This window comes from Macaca nemestrina, chromosome 7 (genome assembly GCF_043159975.1).
Source record: "Macaca nemestrina isolate mMacNem1 chromosome 7, mMacNem.hap1, whole genome shotgun sequence".
NCBI lineage: Eukaryota > Metazoa > Chordata > Mammalia > Primates > Cercopithecidae > Macaca > Macaca nemestrina.
Genome location: NC_092131.1, coordinates 131,920,255 through 131,939,505, shown reverse-complemented (window position 1 = coordinate 131,939,505; position 19,251 = coordinate 131,920,255). Strand labels below are relative to the sequence as shown.

Below are 19,251 nucleotides of genomic sequence, written 5' to 3'. Positions count from 1 at the left end.
ATCAAAAAAGGGAGATGGGGAAAATAGGGGTGGGGGTGCCTCAGCCTCATGGGAGGAGCTGACCCAGCCCCGGGACTTTGCACTGGACAGAGTTTGCTTCAATGTCCAGAGGGCAGGTCCAGAGGGAAAGGCTGAAGTTCGGTGTTGGAATGCCAGTGCCTGCCTCTTACCACCCAACCCTTCTCACCTCCTCCACCCAGGCCCCCTCCTCCACTGGCTCCCACACATTCTTCAACACCTCTTTAAAAATTAAGGGTGCAGTTGGGGTGGGGGCAGCTTCTGAAACAGATAAGAGGTAATTGCCTGCCTTTGACTCCTCTTGATGTGAAAATGGGATTGGAATGACTCACTCTGGTTGAAAGGTTAGTTGAAGGTTATTACAGGAAAATTGTTATTCATACATTTTTTCTGTGCGGCCGGATAGCCTAAAAGATTAAATTCACAGAGTGCATAATGACCCATCAGGGCGGACAATGGTAGGGGCGTCCCCGGGGAGGGGAGATAACGGAACAGAGACTTCTCTGAATAATTCATGCTCCAGCGCAGTGGCACTAACAGATTACATGAGGGTTTTCATTAGAAAGGAGAGGAGAGAAAGGCGCTTTGAAAACAGCCGGTGTGTTTCTCAGCATCGCAGCCAGCTCTGGCCCAGTTTGCTGTGGCTTCAATTAACGCCTGTCCCTACATCTTGGCGGCCCTGGGAGGGGGAACAAGTGGGATAAGAGAGCTTCGTTGTTCGTCCCGCAAGGCGGGTGGGTGACAGATGTCCCACTCCTAAGTGAGTCTGAGCTACCCGGCCTCATTCTAAGCCTTGAAGCTCTCAAAGGGTGGGCAGGCCTGGAGAAGAAGCTGAGGCTGGGTTCAGCCTGTGGGGCTCTGGATTTATTTAAAAAATAAAGACGTGTTTATGAAAAATTTGAGTTTATTGAGAGTGTGTGAGAGGTGTCTTCTTCCTGTCCCATTGATCACATCCCAATTGGTGCCTTTTCTGATCTTCCCTGAGGGTCAAGGGTCACCCACCCACCAATCATTTGTGATCAACACTTGTGAGGGTGGGAAGGGTCTCTCGGTTGCAGATGGGCAGAAAGGGAGCTGTGGATGCAAACAGGACTCAGAAGGTTCAAGACACCAGCTTGGGCCTCTGCAGGATTAGAATTTAAACCTCAGTCCTATAACCTTGGGCAGCTGGTGTCTCTGTCCCCTCGTCTGTGAAATGGGATGGAATAACTGCACTTACTCCAAAGAGCTGTTGGGAGTGCTTGGAAAAGAGTGCTTGGAAAAGGCTAAGCACAGTGCCTGGCACCTGGCAAATAGGAACTCAGTGCATGTGGAAGCACTTCCTCCTGGCAGATCTTCTGGATTAACTGGTTACTTTGGCCTCCTTCCCTGAATGTGACAATCACATATTTGTTCCTTCATTCACTCATCCATCCATCCACTCAGTCATCCCTCCTTTCCTGAAAGGCCCACTCTTATGCCTACCCTCAGGTGGGCACTGGTTCTAGAGAACTCACTCTCATGTGGGCCTGTCCTCTCAGAACTCCCAGCATGAGGGAGACACAGACATGTGGGCCACCTTCGGTGTCTCCCTCCTTGACCTAGAAAATCCAGCATGGCAGAAGAGAGACCGTAAAAGGTAAAGGGAATCCTGCAAAGATTGCCTTGGGAGCTCATGTGGCTTGAAACAAAATGAGATCTAGAATCTTGAGCAAAACATTGAGAGCTCAGTGTGAGCATGGGTCGGCACAATATTCCAGCAGGCAGTGATCCAGGTCATCTTTTCTCAGATGAGGTCATGGAAACCCATGGAACAAGGGGGACTCACTCAAGGTCCCACAGTTAATAAACCACCAAGACTCAATCCCAGGTCTTCTGCCTCCCCATCTTCGAGGTTTTCCCTTCTGCTATATTCTCCAACTCCAATTTTGTCTAAAGGTGCTACATTTCAGTAATGTTTTACTGAAGACTTTGAATAGATTGTCCTTTCCATTTAAATAGTAGTTCATCGCTCACTCTCAGTTTATTGAAGCTTATCTTAAGTGGGCACAGTGTCTCAGTTCCTATCTGTGGATCATGTGTCATCACACCCAGTTGGTACTCAAGATAAACAGCTGTTGTTTTCTTAAGCCCTAATTAAATCCTAAATCAAGCAATTAATTTATCCCCTAATGCTTATGATTCGAGTATATGGATTCAGATCATCCTTTTCTTCTCCTTCCCTCCCTTCCTTCTACATCTATGTAATGAGCAGCTACCTTGTGCTGGCCACTCTGCTGCCACATTTAGGGACCCAGGAATGACCACAGTTCTCACCTGGAACAGCCATATTCATTGGGTAGGGAAGAAGTTTGGGTCAGGAGCATTTCCCCTTTACAATGAGCACAGATGTTGGGAGTGCACAGACCTGAGCAAAATCCCACCACTCCCCTTGCCAGCCAAGGGTTCTCAGCCATGCTGCAGCTTCTCTGAGCCTCGGCCCCCTCTCCTTCAGGGAGCGGGCTACATTATTTCCTTCTCAAGCCTGCCATGGGGCATGAAGTGGGAAAATATCCGAAGGCTCTCAGCTTTCTAAGAAACTAGCGGGGATGTCATCTGACGTGATGTTTCAAGGGGTCAGTGTGGTTCGCCACTCTGCATTGGAGAAGCTGCAAGAGTTTCATGAGGACTGGGTATTGAAGCTGCATCTAGAACTACAGTGGGTTTTGGATAACGTGGGGCTCAAGGTGGGAGGGTGCTCCAAGCAAAGGGACCAGCAGGAGGAAAGGCAGGAGGGAGGATGGGAGCAGAGCATGTGAGAGAACAGTAGGGTGTCAATTTTACCGGAGCGTGGGATTCTGGAGAGTGAAGGCTGCAAAGAGACTGGGTCCTAGAGGAGGTTGCCAATTTTGAGTCAGAACAACCACAGTCAAATAATTAGCTGTGTTGGTTGGTTTTCTCTTCTCAAAAGCTCAGTTCAGTTCCTCATGTGTAAATTGGAGTGAGGAGGAACTGCAAGCCCTGCTCCCTCCTCATAGATCCTTGTTTTTTAAAAAATATATTAAAGAATTGTGATGGTTTCAATGTCCCTTCCAAAGCTCATGTTGAAATTTAATTGCGATAGAGACAATTAAGAGGTATTAAGAGGTGATTAGGCCATGAGGGTTCTGCCTCCTGAATGGATGAATGTTGTTATTGTGGGAGTAGGCTCTTTATTGTGAGAGTGGGTTGCTATAAAAGCAAATTCAGCCCTCTCTGTCTCTTGTTCTCACCTTCACCATGGGATGAAGCAGCCTAAAGGCCCTCACCAGATGCTAGTGTCATGCCGTCAGACTCCCCAGCCTCCAGAACCATGCATCAAATGTGTTTCTTTTCTTTATAAATTGTTCAGTCTATGGCGTTTTGTTATAGCAACCCAAAATGGACCAAGATAGAAAAATGATACTGTGAAGTGGGGCTGTTGCTATAACAAAAAAAATGTGGAAGTGGCTTTGGAACTGGGTAACGGATAAAGGCTGGAAGGACTTGGAGGAGCAGGCTAGAAAAAGCCTGGATTGCCATGAATGGAGTGTTAAGGGCAATTCTGATGTGGGCTCAGAAGAAAACACCGGAACTAGTAAGACCCTAAATCTTCTTAGGGATTACTTAAGTGGGCATGATCAGAATGTTGGTAGAGACCTGGTGCAGTGGCTCCTGGCTGTAATCCCAGCACTTTGGGAGGCTGAGGTTGGAGGATTGCGTGAGTTCAGGAGTTCTAGACCAGCCTGGGAAACACGGTGAAACCATGTCTCTACCCAAAATAAATACAAAAATTAACTGGGTGTGGTGGCATGTGCCTGTAGTCCCAGCTACTTAGGGGGTTGAGATCAGAGTATTGCTTGAGTCTGGAGGGTCAAGGCTGCAGTGAGCTGTGACTACACACCTGAGCAACAGAGTGAGACCTTATTTCCAAAAAACAAACAAACAAACCAAAAACAAAAAAGAATGTTGGGCGTGCATGGTGAAACCCATTCTGATGAGGTGTCAGGTGGAACTGAGGAACAAGATATTAGAAACTAAAGACCATTCTTGTTACACACTTGCCAAGAACTTGGATGAATAATGTCCATGCCCAAGGGCTTTATAGAAGGTAATATTTAAGAGTGATGAGCTAGGATATCTGGTGAAAGAAATTTCTAAGAAAAATATTGAAGAAGCTATGTGCCTACTTTCACCTGCATATAGTAAGATACAAGGAGAAATAAATAACAAGATGGTATTTGTAATTTAAAAGAAGTGGAATGGAAATAGTTTGAAATTTTTAGCCTGGCCATGTAAAGAATAAAAAGCATTTTAGAGAGAGCAAATCAAGGGTATGGCCAAGTGACCTTTGCTAAGGAGATTCATATGAATAGAAGGGGTCCTCAAGACAATGGGAGAATGACCCTCAAAGCATTTCAGAGATCTTCAGGACTGGCCTTATCACAGACCCAGAGCTCTAGGAGGGCAGAATGGTTTCAGGGAACTGCCCAGGGCACCCTCCAAGGGTTTGCTGCCACCTCAGAACTCTGACATTCTGGTGCAGCACCCCTTCAGCTACCCCAGTCACAGATTAAGTGAACCCAGATGTGGCCCAACTCACTCTTCTGGAAGGTACAAGCCATAAACCTTTGTGACATCCACATGGTGCTGATTCTGCAGGCTTGCATAATGCAAAAATGGGGGGCATGGCTACCTCCGCCTAGATTTCAAAGGATATCTCAGGCAGCCTGGGGGTCCAGGCAGAGACATGTCGTGGGGTTACACCTCAGAGGAGACTCTTTCACCACAGACAGTCCCCTACTAGGGCAATACCTAGTATAGCTGGGGGAGTGAAGCTACTCCTGAGACCTCAGAACTGGAAAGCTACCAGTGTGCAAAGCCAGTCTGGGAAAGCTGCAGGCACAAAACGCTAACCTGAGAGCTGAAGCATGGGCTAAGCCTAGCAAAACCATGAGAGCAAGGCTACCTGAAAAAACCTTGGGGCCCCAACCCCCTATCAGTGTGCCCAGGATCCAGGACATGAAATAAAAGATTATTCTCTAGCTTCAAGACTTAATGTTTTTCCTGTTGGGTTTTGGACATAGTAGGGACTAGTTACCCCTTTCTTCTGGGCTATTTATCGTTTTTGAAACGGGAATGTCTATCCTATCCCTGTCCCACCATTGCATTTTGGAAGCACATAACTTGTTCATTTCACAGGTTCACAGCTGAAGAGAAATTTGCCTCAGGATGATTCGTGTCTTAAGCCTCACCTACCTCTGATTCAGATGAGACTCTTTCTAGATTTTGGACTTTTGAGTTGGTACTGGAACCAATTAAGACACGGGGGGCTATTGGAATAGAATGAAAAGATGTAATTTGTATGTGAGTGAGTTTTTGGGGAGCCAGGAGTGGAATGCTAAGGTTTGACTGTCCCCTCCAAAACTCATGTCGAAATTTAACTGCCACTGTGATAGTATTAATAGGGAAGACTCTTAAGAGGCAATTATGCTATAAGGTCTCTGCCCTTGGGAATGTATTAATGTCATTATATCAGGTGTAGGTTAACTATCATTAAAGTAGATTGTTAGAAATGTGAGTTCAACCCTCTCTGTTTCTCACTCTTGGCCTTGCTTCCCCTTCCTCTGTTTGCCATGAAATAGCACAGCATGAAGGTCCTCCCAAGTGCTAGAGCCTTACTCTTAGACTTCTCAGCCTCCAGAATTATGAACCAAATAAATTTCTTTTCTTTATAATGTACCCAGTGGCATTCTGTTATAGTAACACAAAATGAACTAAGACAAACGTTGGGATCAATGTGATGAGCTTGATGTAGCCATTTTGGCAAGGATCTATGTTGCAGATTGGCATGCACACTGTCACAACATTGACTGAGGTGAGGGAGAAGGTCAAGAGAATCTAAAAGTAAGGTGCATTCCCCCGTGGAACTCCTAATGGTAGGACAAGGACTCCCAGAACCCATTGAACAATATGAGTACCTAGAAAAGAAAGAAAATATCTGTGGTTCCTGTCCGCCCAGCGTCTCCTGCCTCTCTGTCCAGCAGCAGCAACCCATTTCCTTTGGGAAAACAGCTCCTCTCCTAGTTGATGTGTTACCCCTGGGGTAGGCATAAGAATGCCAGCCTAAACACATCAAACTCTGACTCCTGCAGTTAAGCTTTCTCCAAATAACACACCACAATTAGGACTATGTCTTCCTGTTGTTAAATCTCCCCTAATATTTTCTTTGGTAAGAAAAAATGTGATTATCTTTGTAATGTAACTAAAAAAAAATCTTTCTATACACATTGAACCTCTAAGTGCCTCAACACATACACAAACATTTTGTTCAAAGTGACTTACCCTCTAGAGTAAGATACACAGCAAATTAGAGGGTGTCATATAATCTGATCCATGAATCACCCAGCCCTCCAGCTTCTGTCATTACTTTTTGTGTTGAGGTGGTTGGACAAGGCATGGGCACCTGGCTTAAGCCAGACCAGTCAAAACACTTGTTCAGAATTTGGGAATTTTATCCATGAGACAACATGAGTCAGGAACCCTTCATGTGGTTGTACCTTCAACATGTGGCCTCGGTTGCTGGGGCTTGGAATTGTCCATAGCCATGTAGACTAGAGAGGCAGTGGGTCCAATTTGAGCAGCAAGGGGAAAACGAAGATTTTACCAGGGATGAGAGATGAAGAGAGAGACCAAATGGCTTCCTGTTCTGATCTGTTCTTGAAATCAGGAAGCTTGAGTTCCTTTAGATTCTGTTAGACATCCCTATGTCCTAAAAATAAATCTCCTCTTTCTCCATTTAAGCTAAATCCAGTTGGTTTCTGCCTCTTCAAAATGAAGACTTCTCTATAAAACATTCAGGTTTTTGCTAAACTATAAAATGCTTCCTCCATCCTTCTCTTCCTTGTCCTCCTTTCCCCATTTCAATCAAATGTGTGATCTCTGACACATGTATATTACGCAGAATATCAAATATAGGTCAATGGATGTCACCATGGTAAAACAAGCAAAAGAAAAGCTCACACTTCTCAATGCTTGTTAGTAAAAGGATACAACAATGAATTCATCCCCCCTGCTGGTGGGGGGGTCGTGAAGGTCAGCCCATGCTTTGGCGTGTGAACTTCTTGTTCCCACCAAATCAGTCAGCTGAAGTGGGAATGTTTTATTTAAGCAGACATGTGTCAGCCTCAGTTTGAAACAAAGACATTCTGCCAGCATCTACCGTCACAAAAGCAGGCTGTGTGAGACATCTTTGCTAAGGCAATGATTTTTCTCTATTGCCAGGCACCATTTTGGAAAGTTGCTATGGGAGGTTGGCCTGCACTTTAATGACATCTGAGACACATTGAAGGCTAATGTTTTTGAAAAACAAAGCACTGGGAAGGTTTCAGTTGGGGCGGGGAGGTGGTGAAAATCAAATGACCCATTGAAGCTGAATTACCAGCCTCACAGAGCTTTTAGAAATACCATTCTGCCTCGGCCTGGGGCCACCACACTCTCGCTCCTCCAATTAATTGTTGTGTTTTAACACTATCTCCAAAGATAATTGCCTGTCAGTGTATCAGTATGTAACACCTCCGGGTGAACGATGTTCTTGCTGTTCTTGCACTCGTCTGTCAGCCCTAATAAACACAGGGCAGGGAGAACCCACCTGCTTTCCTGTGATCACCCAGAATACAGATTCTCCTCAGCAAAGATGCTGCCTCCCTCCTTACCCACCCCTGGTTCTCACAGTGTGTGGGGTACAGGGTGGGCTGGGAGCCAGACACACATGCTCCATGGTAGAAGAGTTGCCTTATCACCACCCGGAGTCTAAGGACGACTTCTTTTCCATAGACCTTTGTCTGTTAATTTATTGTTGAGGATGGCAGAATAGATATCAAAGAAGGGATTTCTTTTTTTGCCAACCTGTCCCATCGCCTACAAAAAGAAAAGATATAGACCTTTAGCTTTTGTAATTACAGAGGTGGTAAAAGTCAAATATTTTCCAAATAAATCATGGTTGGAGGGGTTCTTTTGTATTTTTAAAGCAAAATGGAAGAGTAATGGAATGCAAGGATCAAAGCTGTTTAGTTAAAGCCTGCTGCATTAAATATTTCAATAGGGGAAAGAAAAAAAATTCCCCATTTCAAATTAAATTGAACCCATTCGGTGAAAGTATGAGCATCATATGGAGTAAGTGTCAATTAAAGTGATAAGTAGTGGGTCTGGCACCGAGTTCTGGATTGTTCTGAGGTCTGCTTCCCCGGTGTGGCCATTCGGTGCTTTGGGGGAAATTGAAACTGATCCACCATGTGCGACCTGGGATTCTTCTGAGAAACAGATTCTAGTTCAATATCTCTGAGTTAATTGGCATTTCATTCTCATTTAAATCTCTGTCACAACCTTTTATTTTATTTTATTTTTGTATTTCAGAGGAAACTACAATTCCAATATCTTCCCTGCAGCTTTCAGGAAGCTCAGAACAAATTAGGTGGTGTCATATAATCTCACCCACGGATCTCGCAGCCCTCTGGCTTCTGTCAGGATTTTGGGGGATGAGGTTGCTTGCCAATTGCTTTCTCTCTCAGTAGCAGAATGGAGAGGAAGTGAAATCATTAATGGCTTTGGACACTTTCTGCAAAGCCCAGTGTGCTTCTTGTCTTCTGTGTGTGTTTACCACAGCAAGGGGGACCTCTCTGTAAGGAAAGGAAGGGAATCACCTGAGATGGGGGAGGGAGAGTATGGAGTAGATTACTATAAGGTTACACATAATTATAAATTATGAAAGTGGCTACAAATCTGCAGCCTGGGGAATAGGAATGCTCCTAGGGTGTGTCCCACACTCATCCCAAAGTGGCACTTGGAATGTTTATTAGCAGCACCCCAGTGTTGGGAGGGAAGGCCAGTGGGGTGTGGGTTTCATCTTCTCAGGGACCCCATCTTGGGGAAATCTCTGGGTTCTTGGCCTTGATTTCCCTGGTTTCATCTCCAGACAATGTCAGTTTGTGGTCACTTTCCCAGGAGGGTCCAGTTTTGCCAGGTGCCTTCAATGAGCAATACAGTTAAGGCTTTGTGCATCCTGCCCACTCCAGTCCTCACCAAGGACTGCCTACATCACATGGGCTTTCAGACCCTCCAACAACCAAAGAATGTTTCCCTGGGAGCCACTGAGTTAAGACTGCTATCTCTGTCATCCTTGGCAACTTGCATTTTCCCAAACACAAATACAAGCCCACATAGTCATTTACCCACTCTTAGCTCCACCTCTCATCCCCTACAATGTTCTGGTCCTTTTGAAGCACACTGAATTTTCCCAGGATTCCTCAGTTTGTTGGTACACAAAACGTCTCAGCACTTAACAGTATTAAGCAGATTGTTCTGACTCACTCCATTCACCTGCTAATACGGGACTCCCTGCACAGGTGTCTGCTCTCAGTAAGTGTATTTCTAGAAACCCACAGGAAGGTCTCTTATGAATCCCAGAGAAGTCAATCTTGTTACCACTTAAGGTAATTGGCCATAGTCACCAGGCATTGGCTGTCTCCCACCAAGTTTCCAAGTTTCCACTTTCCCACCAGGCATTGCATCCACAGCCTGGCATCAAAGTCTCCCCTGCTGTCACCCACTGTTCCACCGAAAGCCACCATGATGTCCACCAGAGTCCCCACGGAACCCAAGCAGGGGAGAAATGCATGCTTCCTCCACTCTGTAGAACACTTGTCATTTGGCTCCTGAACAGGACTGCTTGAGCCCCTTTGAAAACAGCTGCATCAGCTCCCTCAGGCAGCCTCCACTTCACAGCTTTCAGACATGGTCCAGGGGCTGGGCCAGGGAGAAGTCTCCTGCTCTCTCCCTCCATTGCTTGTCATATCTGCTCCAGACATCTATGTACAGAACTCCTCCCCCATGCAGCAAGTTCTCCCTGGGGTGTTGCCAGCACACAAGCTCTGCAGACACAATGAGACACTGTTTTCCCTTTAGAGACAGCTGGAATCCTGGCTCCAGATCCGTGCCACATTTTGCAATTCTCTTGGCCACTGGATGACAGAGACTGGCAGAAGCCCTCCTATGATCTCATAGCCCTTCCAGGGTGTCCATCCACTGGGTTCTCACAGCATTGCGTGGAGAGAGCCATAATTTTATTTCCTGGAATTCACTCCTGAAGTCATCTTTTTCTTTTCATGTCTTTGAGCTATTTGAGGGCTGAGCCCAGGGCTCAAATAGTTCTGTACTCTCCACAGGATGTGGCCCACTCCCCGGCACAGAGGGGATACTCAGCAATGATCAAGGACTGAACCAAGCTCAATATGAGACACTTAGGGTCAGAATGAACTCAACTGGAAGCCCCAAGAGGTTCCTACAAAATCATATGTTTTTCAATTTTGATTCAGGAAGGTCTGAAAGAGGTGCCCAGAGATGAGTATACTTAATAAGCTCCAAGGTTCTGATAAACACCATGATTTGGAACCTCTGGCCTAGAACTCAGCACTGCTTACAGCTCATGGGGCTGTTCACTGGGTTTGGGACACGGGGTTGGAGTTGGGTGTGCATGGACTGTCTTCCTGGCTGTGCCCCTGGAAATCCCTGGACGTCTCCTCCTCCATGGTTGCTGTTTCAACATCCCATGCATAGTACACACCAAGCACCATATCCCACATGCAGCTCTCTAGCTCCCCTGAATTCCAGTGTGAAGTCTTCTTGGTAAGGGCAATGCGTTTCCTTCCTTCCTGGCCTTGAGAGATGACAACTTTGCCTTCTCAGGGACTATCATCCTGGAATCTCAAGCTTGTGGTTGAGCATGGCTTTGGTGTCAGGTCTGTGCTGCGTGCCTCTGGAAACTCAGATACAGGGACTGAGAGAAAGAGGGACTACTACCCCACCACACTGAATTACGACTTTTCTCCCAAAAAGATAATTCACCACCCCACTTTTCCATCTTGCCTTTTGTTACCCTGGGCACTGGTACATGCCTTCAGTCCAACTGAGAGACTTAAAAGTTAACAAATTGCTCTGAGCTTCTACCTCCTACTCCACCTGCCAACCACTGACAGTCTTAGGCTTTTCAAATTTTATAATTAACCATCCACTGAAAGATGATGGGAGGTCCTTGGGAAATCTGTGACAGTCACAAATGAAAATTATTATGGATGTATCTTGGGTTTGTGGGAAGAAAGGCTCATGGCAATCTAGTCTCATGGCTTTAAATACCAACTCAATGCTGCTGACTCCCACGTTTATATTTCCAGCTCAGACCTCTTTCCTGGACTTCAGTCTTATATATCCAAACGCCCACTCAACATCTTAACTTAGATGTCTAACAGGCATCTAAAACTCAACATATCCAAAATTCCTAATCTCCTCCTACCCAAAACTGTCTCCACCCACAGCTTTCCTCAGCTGAGCTGATAGCACCTCCATCCTTCCTCTTGCTCAGTCAAAAACCTTGGAGATGCCCTTGATTCCTCCCTTTCTCTCACGCCCTACATCTAATAGATTAGCAAACCTGGTGCTTCCACCTTCGAATAGATCCAGACTCTGACCACTCTCCCCACTTCCCCTGATACCACTTTGGTGTAAGCCGCCATCATTTATCCTGTAGCTTATAGCAAAGGTTCCCGAATGTGTTTCCCTGCTTCCACTCTTGCCTCCTACCATCTACCCTTAACATAGAACCAGAAGACCCTTTTAAAAGACAAGTACAATCAATCAGGTTTCTCCTCTGCTCAAAATCCTACAATGTAGTTCTACTCCATGCAGAGTCAAACTGCAAATCCTTGAGATGGTCAACAAGACACTGTGTGATCTTCACTTTCCATCAACTCCATCTACATGCTCTTTTCTAAGACCCTGACTCTAGGTCCTTCCTGCCCTTAAACATTCCTGCACACCTTCACAGCTCTGCTCAACTGTTGCCTCTGCCTAGAAAGCTGTTCTGCCAACTTCTTCTTCTTGGCCAACTTCCTCATCTCCATCATGTCTTTTTAAAAATATTGCTTTGTCCATAAGGCCACTCTGAGCACCCTATTAACTGCTGCAGCCCACACCTTGGACCACTCCGTTCTCAGTCCACTTTTCATTTTCTCATAGCACTTACCACTTCTTAATAGATTGTATAAGTTACTTACGTATTATAGATTTTGTCTCTCTCCCTTTCCTAGAATGTGCACCTAAATCTTTATTTTGTTCACTTACGGCCTGGCATACAGAGAATGCATGAGTAGGCACTCAGTGAATGTTTGTTAAATGTTGAATGGAGGGTTTGTGAGCATGTGTTGGTTGGCAAAGGAAGGTACGTTGCCAAAGATGGTGGAAATAATGCCATAAAACCAGGAAATCTTGGAGTAAAATGCACCAGTTGTTTGAAGATAAAAACAAGGTTCTTGGAGAAAACCAAGATGAGCAAGATCCACTAGAGCAAGCCCAACAGCTTAATACTAAATAAAGACATTAGATCACAATAACAAAAACTCCTCTCGACATGTAACTTCTTTCACATACAGTTATTTCACCCTCCAGTGATTCTACAAGATAGATTTAATATTCCCATTTCACAGTTAAGGAATCAGAGGCCCAGAGAGATGAACACACTAGCCCAATGTTATATAACTAGGAAATTACTAGGTTGACCAGGTTTGCCCAACTCCAAGTACTGAGCTCCCTCCCCTCCCCTCTCATTACTAGGCAATCCAGAGGACGAGGGAGAGAATGAAGAACAGTGGTTGGGCAGGCAGATCTGGGGTTATCACTTTTCAGAAATATCCAGTCTGGAAGGATTCCCTCAGAACTGAAGTCATCCCAGGAGATGCCAGCTCACATTCTTCTTTGCATCCTGGTTCCCCAACTCAATCATGAAGACCTCATTCCTGAGACCCATGCAGGACAGAGTCTTCTAGCAACCTTACCATGGACCAACCTCCTCCTACTCCACTCCCCACCCTAAAATGATGTCCATTCCTCACACATTGAGCTGGCCTGATCAATTTTCCTTTTTCTTTTTCTTCTGAGAGGATATAAAATCAAGAGCTATCTAGAGAGCAATGCTGGCATTTTAGTCAGGACAATAGGCTTGGAGGCCAAAGGATTCTGTGTTGACAAGATAAAGACCACATGGAGGGCTGAAGGCAGCCAGCAGAAAGGAGTTATGACTGTCCAGCTTAATGACAGCCAGACACGGAAGGGGTTATTCACCCCAAGTTTTAAAAATTCTACAGTGTGCAATTGGGACCTTGCTGGAGTTGTTTTGTCTATTTCTGTGGATGCTGGCGCATCCCTTTCCTTGGCAGGGCTGAGAGCGCCTCCATAACTCACTTGCAGATGTCTACAGTGCCGTCCCACTTCTGGAGTTGATGTTCATTAGAAGACACAACTGGAAATTCTTAAGCTGTTGCAAAATGGGTTATTTGGAACTGAATTCTGGTCTCTATGTCCACATAGTGGATTGTTGTAGCTCTCTTGGCTGGAGTAGATGCAGATGTTGTCATTGTGCCTGACATGCTGAAAAGACCCAGCTAGAGATGTGTGACACGTTCTCAGATCAGGACAGCTGAAGCAGGTCTTAGGCAATGTCTAGTCCATTTCCACTTAAGAAGCCAAGGCCCTCAGTTGGGAGTCACCGTGCTGTGATGGCAAACCCTCATGGGCACGTTCACAAAGCAGAGACTCATTGCCTTGGCCATGGTACTGGCCTGTTTTGTAATTGGCAAAGGCCATTGCAGACATTGACATTCAGCTTTGTTTGACTCTGCTTGATGCTTTTTAATTTTGTGCACTAAGCAATTTCAGTCATTCATTCAACAAATGTATTGAGCACCTACCACTTCTACATTTACCGGGCACTTTCTCAACAATAATAATAACTGACACAGAGCACTCATGGTGCAACGGGCACTGCTATAAGAGTTTACCCATAAAAGCTAATTAAACCTCACCATAACCCCAGGAGTAGATGAGCTACTGATAACGTGGAAGAAAAGAAGCCTCAAAATCATTAAGTGCCAGATGCTAAGTCCCCTTGTTTCCTAAAGGTTGTCTCACCCACATCCATAAAACGTTAACTGTGAGATTCCCATTTATAAATGGAACCTGATCTTCCAGGAGATACCCCCAGCCTCTTCTACTTTGCAAGCTACTCGATCCACTCCCTCCCCATCTGTGGAAATCAAACGTCCTTCCAAGGGGAAGAAACACTCTCTTGCTCGAGATTGTCAAATATCATAAGGATTTGACAAGTAGGGCAATCCATTTTTTTATAAATTTGCTTCTTTAAATACAAAGCCATCCCCAAAGGGACCTGTCTGGGCAGACACTCTGGTCTCAGTAAATTGTAAAAACCTCTTCTAGTCACCGTTTGTTCTCCTAGTACCACAAGCCTGGTGGCTGCTCAGCAGATGTCAGTGCTGATTCATGTATACGCATGCCTGAATGAATGAATGAGTAAATGAATTAATGAATTTTTAAATTTTAGGGAAATTTAAATTTTAGATAAATTTTGAGAAATTCTTGTTCATAAGAATCCCCTTGCATACTCTAAAATGTCACCTCTTCAACATATCTAAAATTCTACCATCGAATCGTTATCATCTCAGGCCACACGGCCTAATATGGTAGCTGCCAGCCACCAGCCACGCTAAGCTATTTATGTTTAAATCTGAATTAACTCGTATAGATTTTAAAATTCAGTTCCTCATTTGCCCTAGCTACATTTCCAGTGCTCAATAGCCACAAGTGTTTAGTGATTACCGCGTTGGACAGCACAGATATAGAACACTTCCTTCACCACAGAAAATTCTACTGGACAGCCCCACCCTAGGGAACCATTTCTTTCTTTCTTTTCTTTTCTTTTTTTTTCTTGGCTCACTGCAATCTCTGTCTCCCTGGTTCAAGGGATCCCCCTGCCTCAGCCTCTCTAGTAGCTGGGACTACGCACGCACGTCACCACACCCGGCTAATTTTTTGTAATTTAGTAGAGACGGGGAGGGCGGACCATTTCTTAATCTTTTTTGGTTCACAGACCAGTGGTGAATCTGATGAAAGATATGGACTATCTCCTCAGGGAAAAAAGTTTGAGCGCTTTGACTGTACCCACACTCAGACCTTCCATGGACCTGGATTAAGAACATCTGCTTTAGGTTTAAATCTTTCTTGGAATTAAAATAATCTCTTGGAGAAACAACACATCACACATCAAGTGGTTATCAGTTGTCTATACCTGAGAGTGTGTGAGTTTATTAAATGCTCTTTGGAGCTCTATCCATCTGGTTTGGAACAAGAGGAAGAGGTCAGGACCTTGGTAGTTGAAGGAAGAGTCTGGGGTACAGACAAGACATGTTAGCACTAAAGACGCCCATGTACTGTGCAAGGATTCAGGGGAACAATTTTTTCTGCACCTCACAGGTCATCACAGGCAAGATTCTGGTGGTCTAGCATGATGTGTTCACAGAGTAGGTGCTTAATGCATAAAATAGTTTCTTTTCTTTTTTTTTTTCTTTTCTTTCTTTCCTTTTTTTTTTTTTTTTTTTTTTTTTTTGAGATAGGGTCTCACTCTGTTGCCCAGGCTAGAGTGCAGTGGTGCCATCTCAGCTCACTGCAACTTCCGTCTCTCCAGCTCAAACAATTCTGCCTCAGCCTCCCAAATAGCTCCCGGATTACAGGCATGCACCACCACAGCCAGCTAATTTTTGTATTTTTAGTAGAGACAGGTTTTTGCCCTGTTGGCCAGGGTGATCTCGAACTCCTGACCTCAAGTGCCTCGGCCTCCCGAAGTGTTGGGATTACAGGCATGCGCCACCGCGCCCAGCCCAAAACTGCTGAATTTCTATGACAGGTGTTGTGCTTGGCATCCTGGGGTTACAAAGATGAATTACACATAGTTTCTGTCCTTGCAGAACTTAGAATTTCCCCTGGGAGAGACAATGATACAAACAACAATAGCAGCAAATAATGATGGCTAATATTTACTGAGCATATGTTCTATATTATTTATTGGTTGTACATTTTTTCATGTTTATCACCCCAACAGCCCTATGGGTAGGCACTATTCTTACTCCCATTTTACAGATGACAACTGAAACTTCAAAAAGGGAGGAGCTTCTTCAGTGATGGAGCTGAGCTCGGGTCAGGTCGCCTTGATGTCAAGGTCAGTGTTTGCTTCATGGAATCAGGTCTTGGTAGGTATGTGAGAGGAACACAGCTCAGGACATACATGGCCCAGGCCAAGCAGCCCATATCCTGGGACAACTGGGCAGCTCTCGGTGAGCTGGTGAGTGGGCAGGAATGAGCACTCAGAAGCGGTCCAGTGGGCCTCCACAAATGCCAATTGACAGTGTGCATGTGCCCTCTGCCCAGGGAGGGAGGCCTCACTCAGGAGGTGACCAGGTGACTATGTACTGGCAGCCCACCTGGGACACCCAGCATGGCCCACACTGCTGTGGCTGCCAGCTGCATTAGGGAGACAGTGGGCCAGGCCTTCCCCAGAGGGATGTGCCTCTGGGTCCATACATCCCTCTGGGTCCATACCAAATGGGCTCTAAGGATACCATGCAAAGGGAAGCTTCTCTTTTCCTCCACAGTCCCATCTATACATAGACCTCTGCACACACTGGCTCACCCCTGCTTAGAGTCAGGATGGAAAGAATGATCAATTTAAGGGCGCGAGCCTAGTCTTCCTATAATTCTTCAAGTTCAAAGTCCTCTGGTAGGGATAAGCATCACAAGCACTAGCTTTGTGAAGCTGTACAGGCTTGTGTAGTATAGGACTTACGCCCTATGTCCGGAAGAGGACAGCCAGGCCCACAGGCTTAATTGACCTGCCTGTGATCAGAAAGGGGCTTGGGACCAAAACGTCCACCAGCCTGCCCTGTGCCCTGAGGCTTCCATGGCCAGGGAGTCCACCTGGTGTTTTCTGAGACATCCCGGGGGTCTTAAAGGCCAAGGAGCCCAGACACAGAAGGGAGCAGCACCCAAGGTAGGCATCCTGGAGAGGTGCCTCTGCAGCTTCTCCCTGGGGCTCCTCCAGCTTCTGCACTCTCTCTTTTCCTCTCTCTCTGTCTTACACACGCATAGATATGCACACTACCACCACCTCTGACTACTGTGTCACTCCAGGGCTTCCCGCCCCTTTCCCAGGCCTGCTGTGGAGCAGAGGAGGACCCTGAGTCGTGGCTCTGGGCAGTGTGCACTCCCACACCTACTCTCCATCTTTCCTAGCTTTGAGGTCACCATCCTTACAGACACTGGGTGGAGCCTCCTCCCTTTCTATCCAAAGCCTCACCTGCGCCCTGGTCCTCTCCTGTGGGGAAGACAACCCACTCAGGAGGAAATTTACCTCACAGGGGTAATAAGGACTGATGAGAGGTCCCGAAAGAAGAGGGAGAAGCTGCCTGGCCACAGGGGCCTGGCCGAAGGGGCCAACGTGCCTGCCTACCACTTCCCCTCAGGCAGCCCCTCAGGCTTCAGCCATCATGGGTGAGGAAGTGGGGCTCCCTCCCACAATGCCCACCTTCCACCAGGAAAGGAGGCCTTGGCATCACGCAGCCATGCCTGTTTTCTGGTGGGAGGTAGCTGGTCTGGAATGAGTCTGTGACTTCCAGAAAGCCACGTGAACTCTCTGAGCCCATTTCTCGCCTGGTAGGGGAGGCATGCCAGTTAAAAGGAGGCACCCCATTAGAAGGTCCTTTGGAAATCATGCTGTAAATAGAAAGTGTGTTCTTTCTCAAAGAAGAATATCAAAATGCACCTACACTCTTATACATGCAGACACATACACACACACACACACAATTTTTCTGTAAGATCTAGTAGGAATTCTTTAAACATCAGTTATGTTCCTAGGGTAGTGCTGAGGATACAGAGAAATCTCAGCCATAGCTTCCCCTCATTGGAAGAATCTGATGCTGTTGGAAGAGCAGAAGAGCATCCCCAGAGTGGGAACGCCATTCCCGAACCAGCTGCCACCCAGGCTGGAAGGAGATGGGCTCGCGGCCTCAGAGTGATTGAGAGTGAGGAGAGCCTGTTTCTTCTGCCTTCCTACCAAGGATGATGCAGGGAGAACTCTGCATTTCAAAGTCAGGAAAAGGCAGGCCCGGGAGAATGCAGCGGCTTGGCTGACGTTCCACAGAGTTAGTGGCAAGATCTGTGGAAACAGCATATGTGCTAGTTACTCAAAAACCTTCCCAGCACCTCCTCCCTTACTCTTGTTATGAAAGATAAACACACACACACGTGCACACACAGAAGCACACACACGTGCACACACCCGCGCATCCCTCTGGGTCCATACAAAATGGACTCTAAAGAGACAATGCAGACAATTGAACATGAGACCAGTCTTGATGACGTCTACCGGCACAGGAAGCACTGGGATATGAGGAAAGCTGCTCTGGAGTCAGAGGCACCCTAGGTGGGATCCCTGCTGTCACATACTAACTGTGTGACCTTGAGCAAGTTACCAATCTAAGCTCCTGAGCTGTAAAGCGGACCTAATAATACCACTTGCTTGTTGTGGAAACTAAATGAGATAATACTGCATAAGACCTCAGCCCTCCCTGGCTTGTAGCTCAGGCTGTTGTTACCATTTTCCCAGAAGCAAGAGAACAGAGAACCCACAGTGCCATCCCCTATGCCTGATGCAAGGATAAAGCAGGACACTCGGCCTCAACGAGAGCACTGGGCTAAGTGCTTTAAGTAGCTATCCCATTTCATTTAATAATAATCCTATGAGATTGTTCTACTTATCCTCATGCTAGAGGGAAATGGAAGCTCAGAAAGGTTAAGTATCTTGCCCAAGGTCACACAGCCAGGAAGTAGCAGCACAGAGATTTGATCCCAGGTCCGTCTCTCTAAAGCACAAAGATTTCCTTCTAGTCCACATTGCACAGCCAAGAAGTTTCATCTTGTCTCCTGGCCGGGAGATGGCCTCCAGCACAAGCCCTGGAGTCATAGGCCTGTCCTGACTGACCAGGGCTCTGGGCTGAGTATCTTGGCCCACCTCATGGTGAGTGGCCTGGCATGATGGCCACCTCCATGTAGCCGGGAGGGGTGGTGGCCATGATCAGACAAGGGCTGGTGCCATTGTAAACTGGGCCAGGCTCACTTGAGGGTGGCCTGAGCCTGAGATTGTGTGGACAGTGAGGGGGCTGCCTGCCTGGGTCTCTGCTGACTGTCTTGGCGTTGCCTTGTGGTCTGGATTTGAGGAGCCCAGTCATAGCCCCTCAACCAGTTCCAGATTGAGTTGATCCTGCTACTCCCAGCAAGGGCTGTCTTGGTGATGGGCCCTGT

At 46.4% G+C, this 19,251-nt stretch overlaps 1 long non-coding RNA gene across 3 annotated transcripts in view; it reads right to left on the bottom strand.

The window, feature by feature from the left end:
* Window positions 1-7,836: 7,836 nt before the first annotated feature.
* LOC105487767 (uncharacterized) overlaps window positions 7,837-19,251 on the bottom strand; it is a 20,641-nt gene continuing 9,226 nt past the window's right edge. The window contains exons 3-4 of one of the 3 annotated variants that reach the window (XR_011625417.1): window positions 8,488-8,672; window positions 7,837-7,914 (exon numbers count right to left, since the gene is read on the bottom strand). This is a non-coding gene — a long non-coding RNA (uncharacterized lncRNA). Of the gene's footprint in view, window positions 7,915-8,373; window positions 8,673-17,770; window positions 18,107-19,251 lie in introns of those variants that run through there. The other 2 variants (XR_011625416.1, XR_011625418.1) reach the window with 2 other exon arrangements.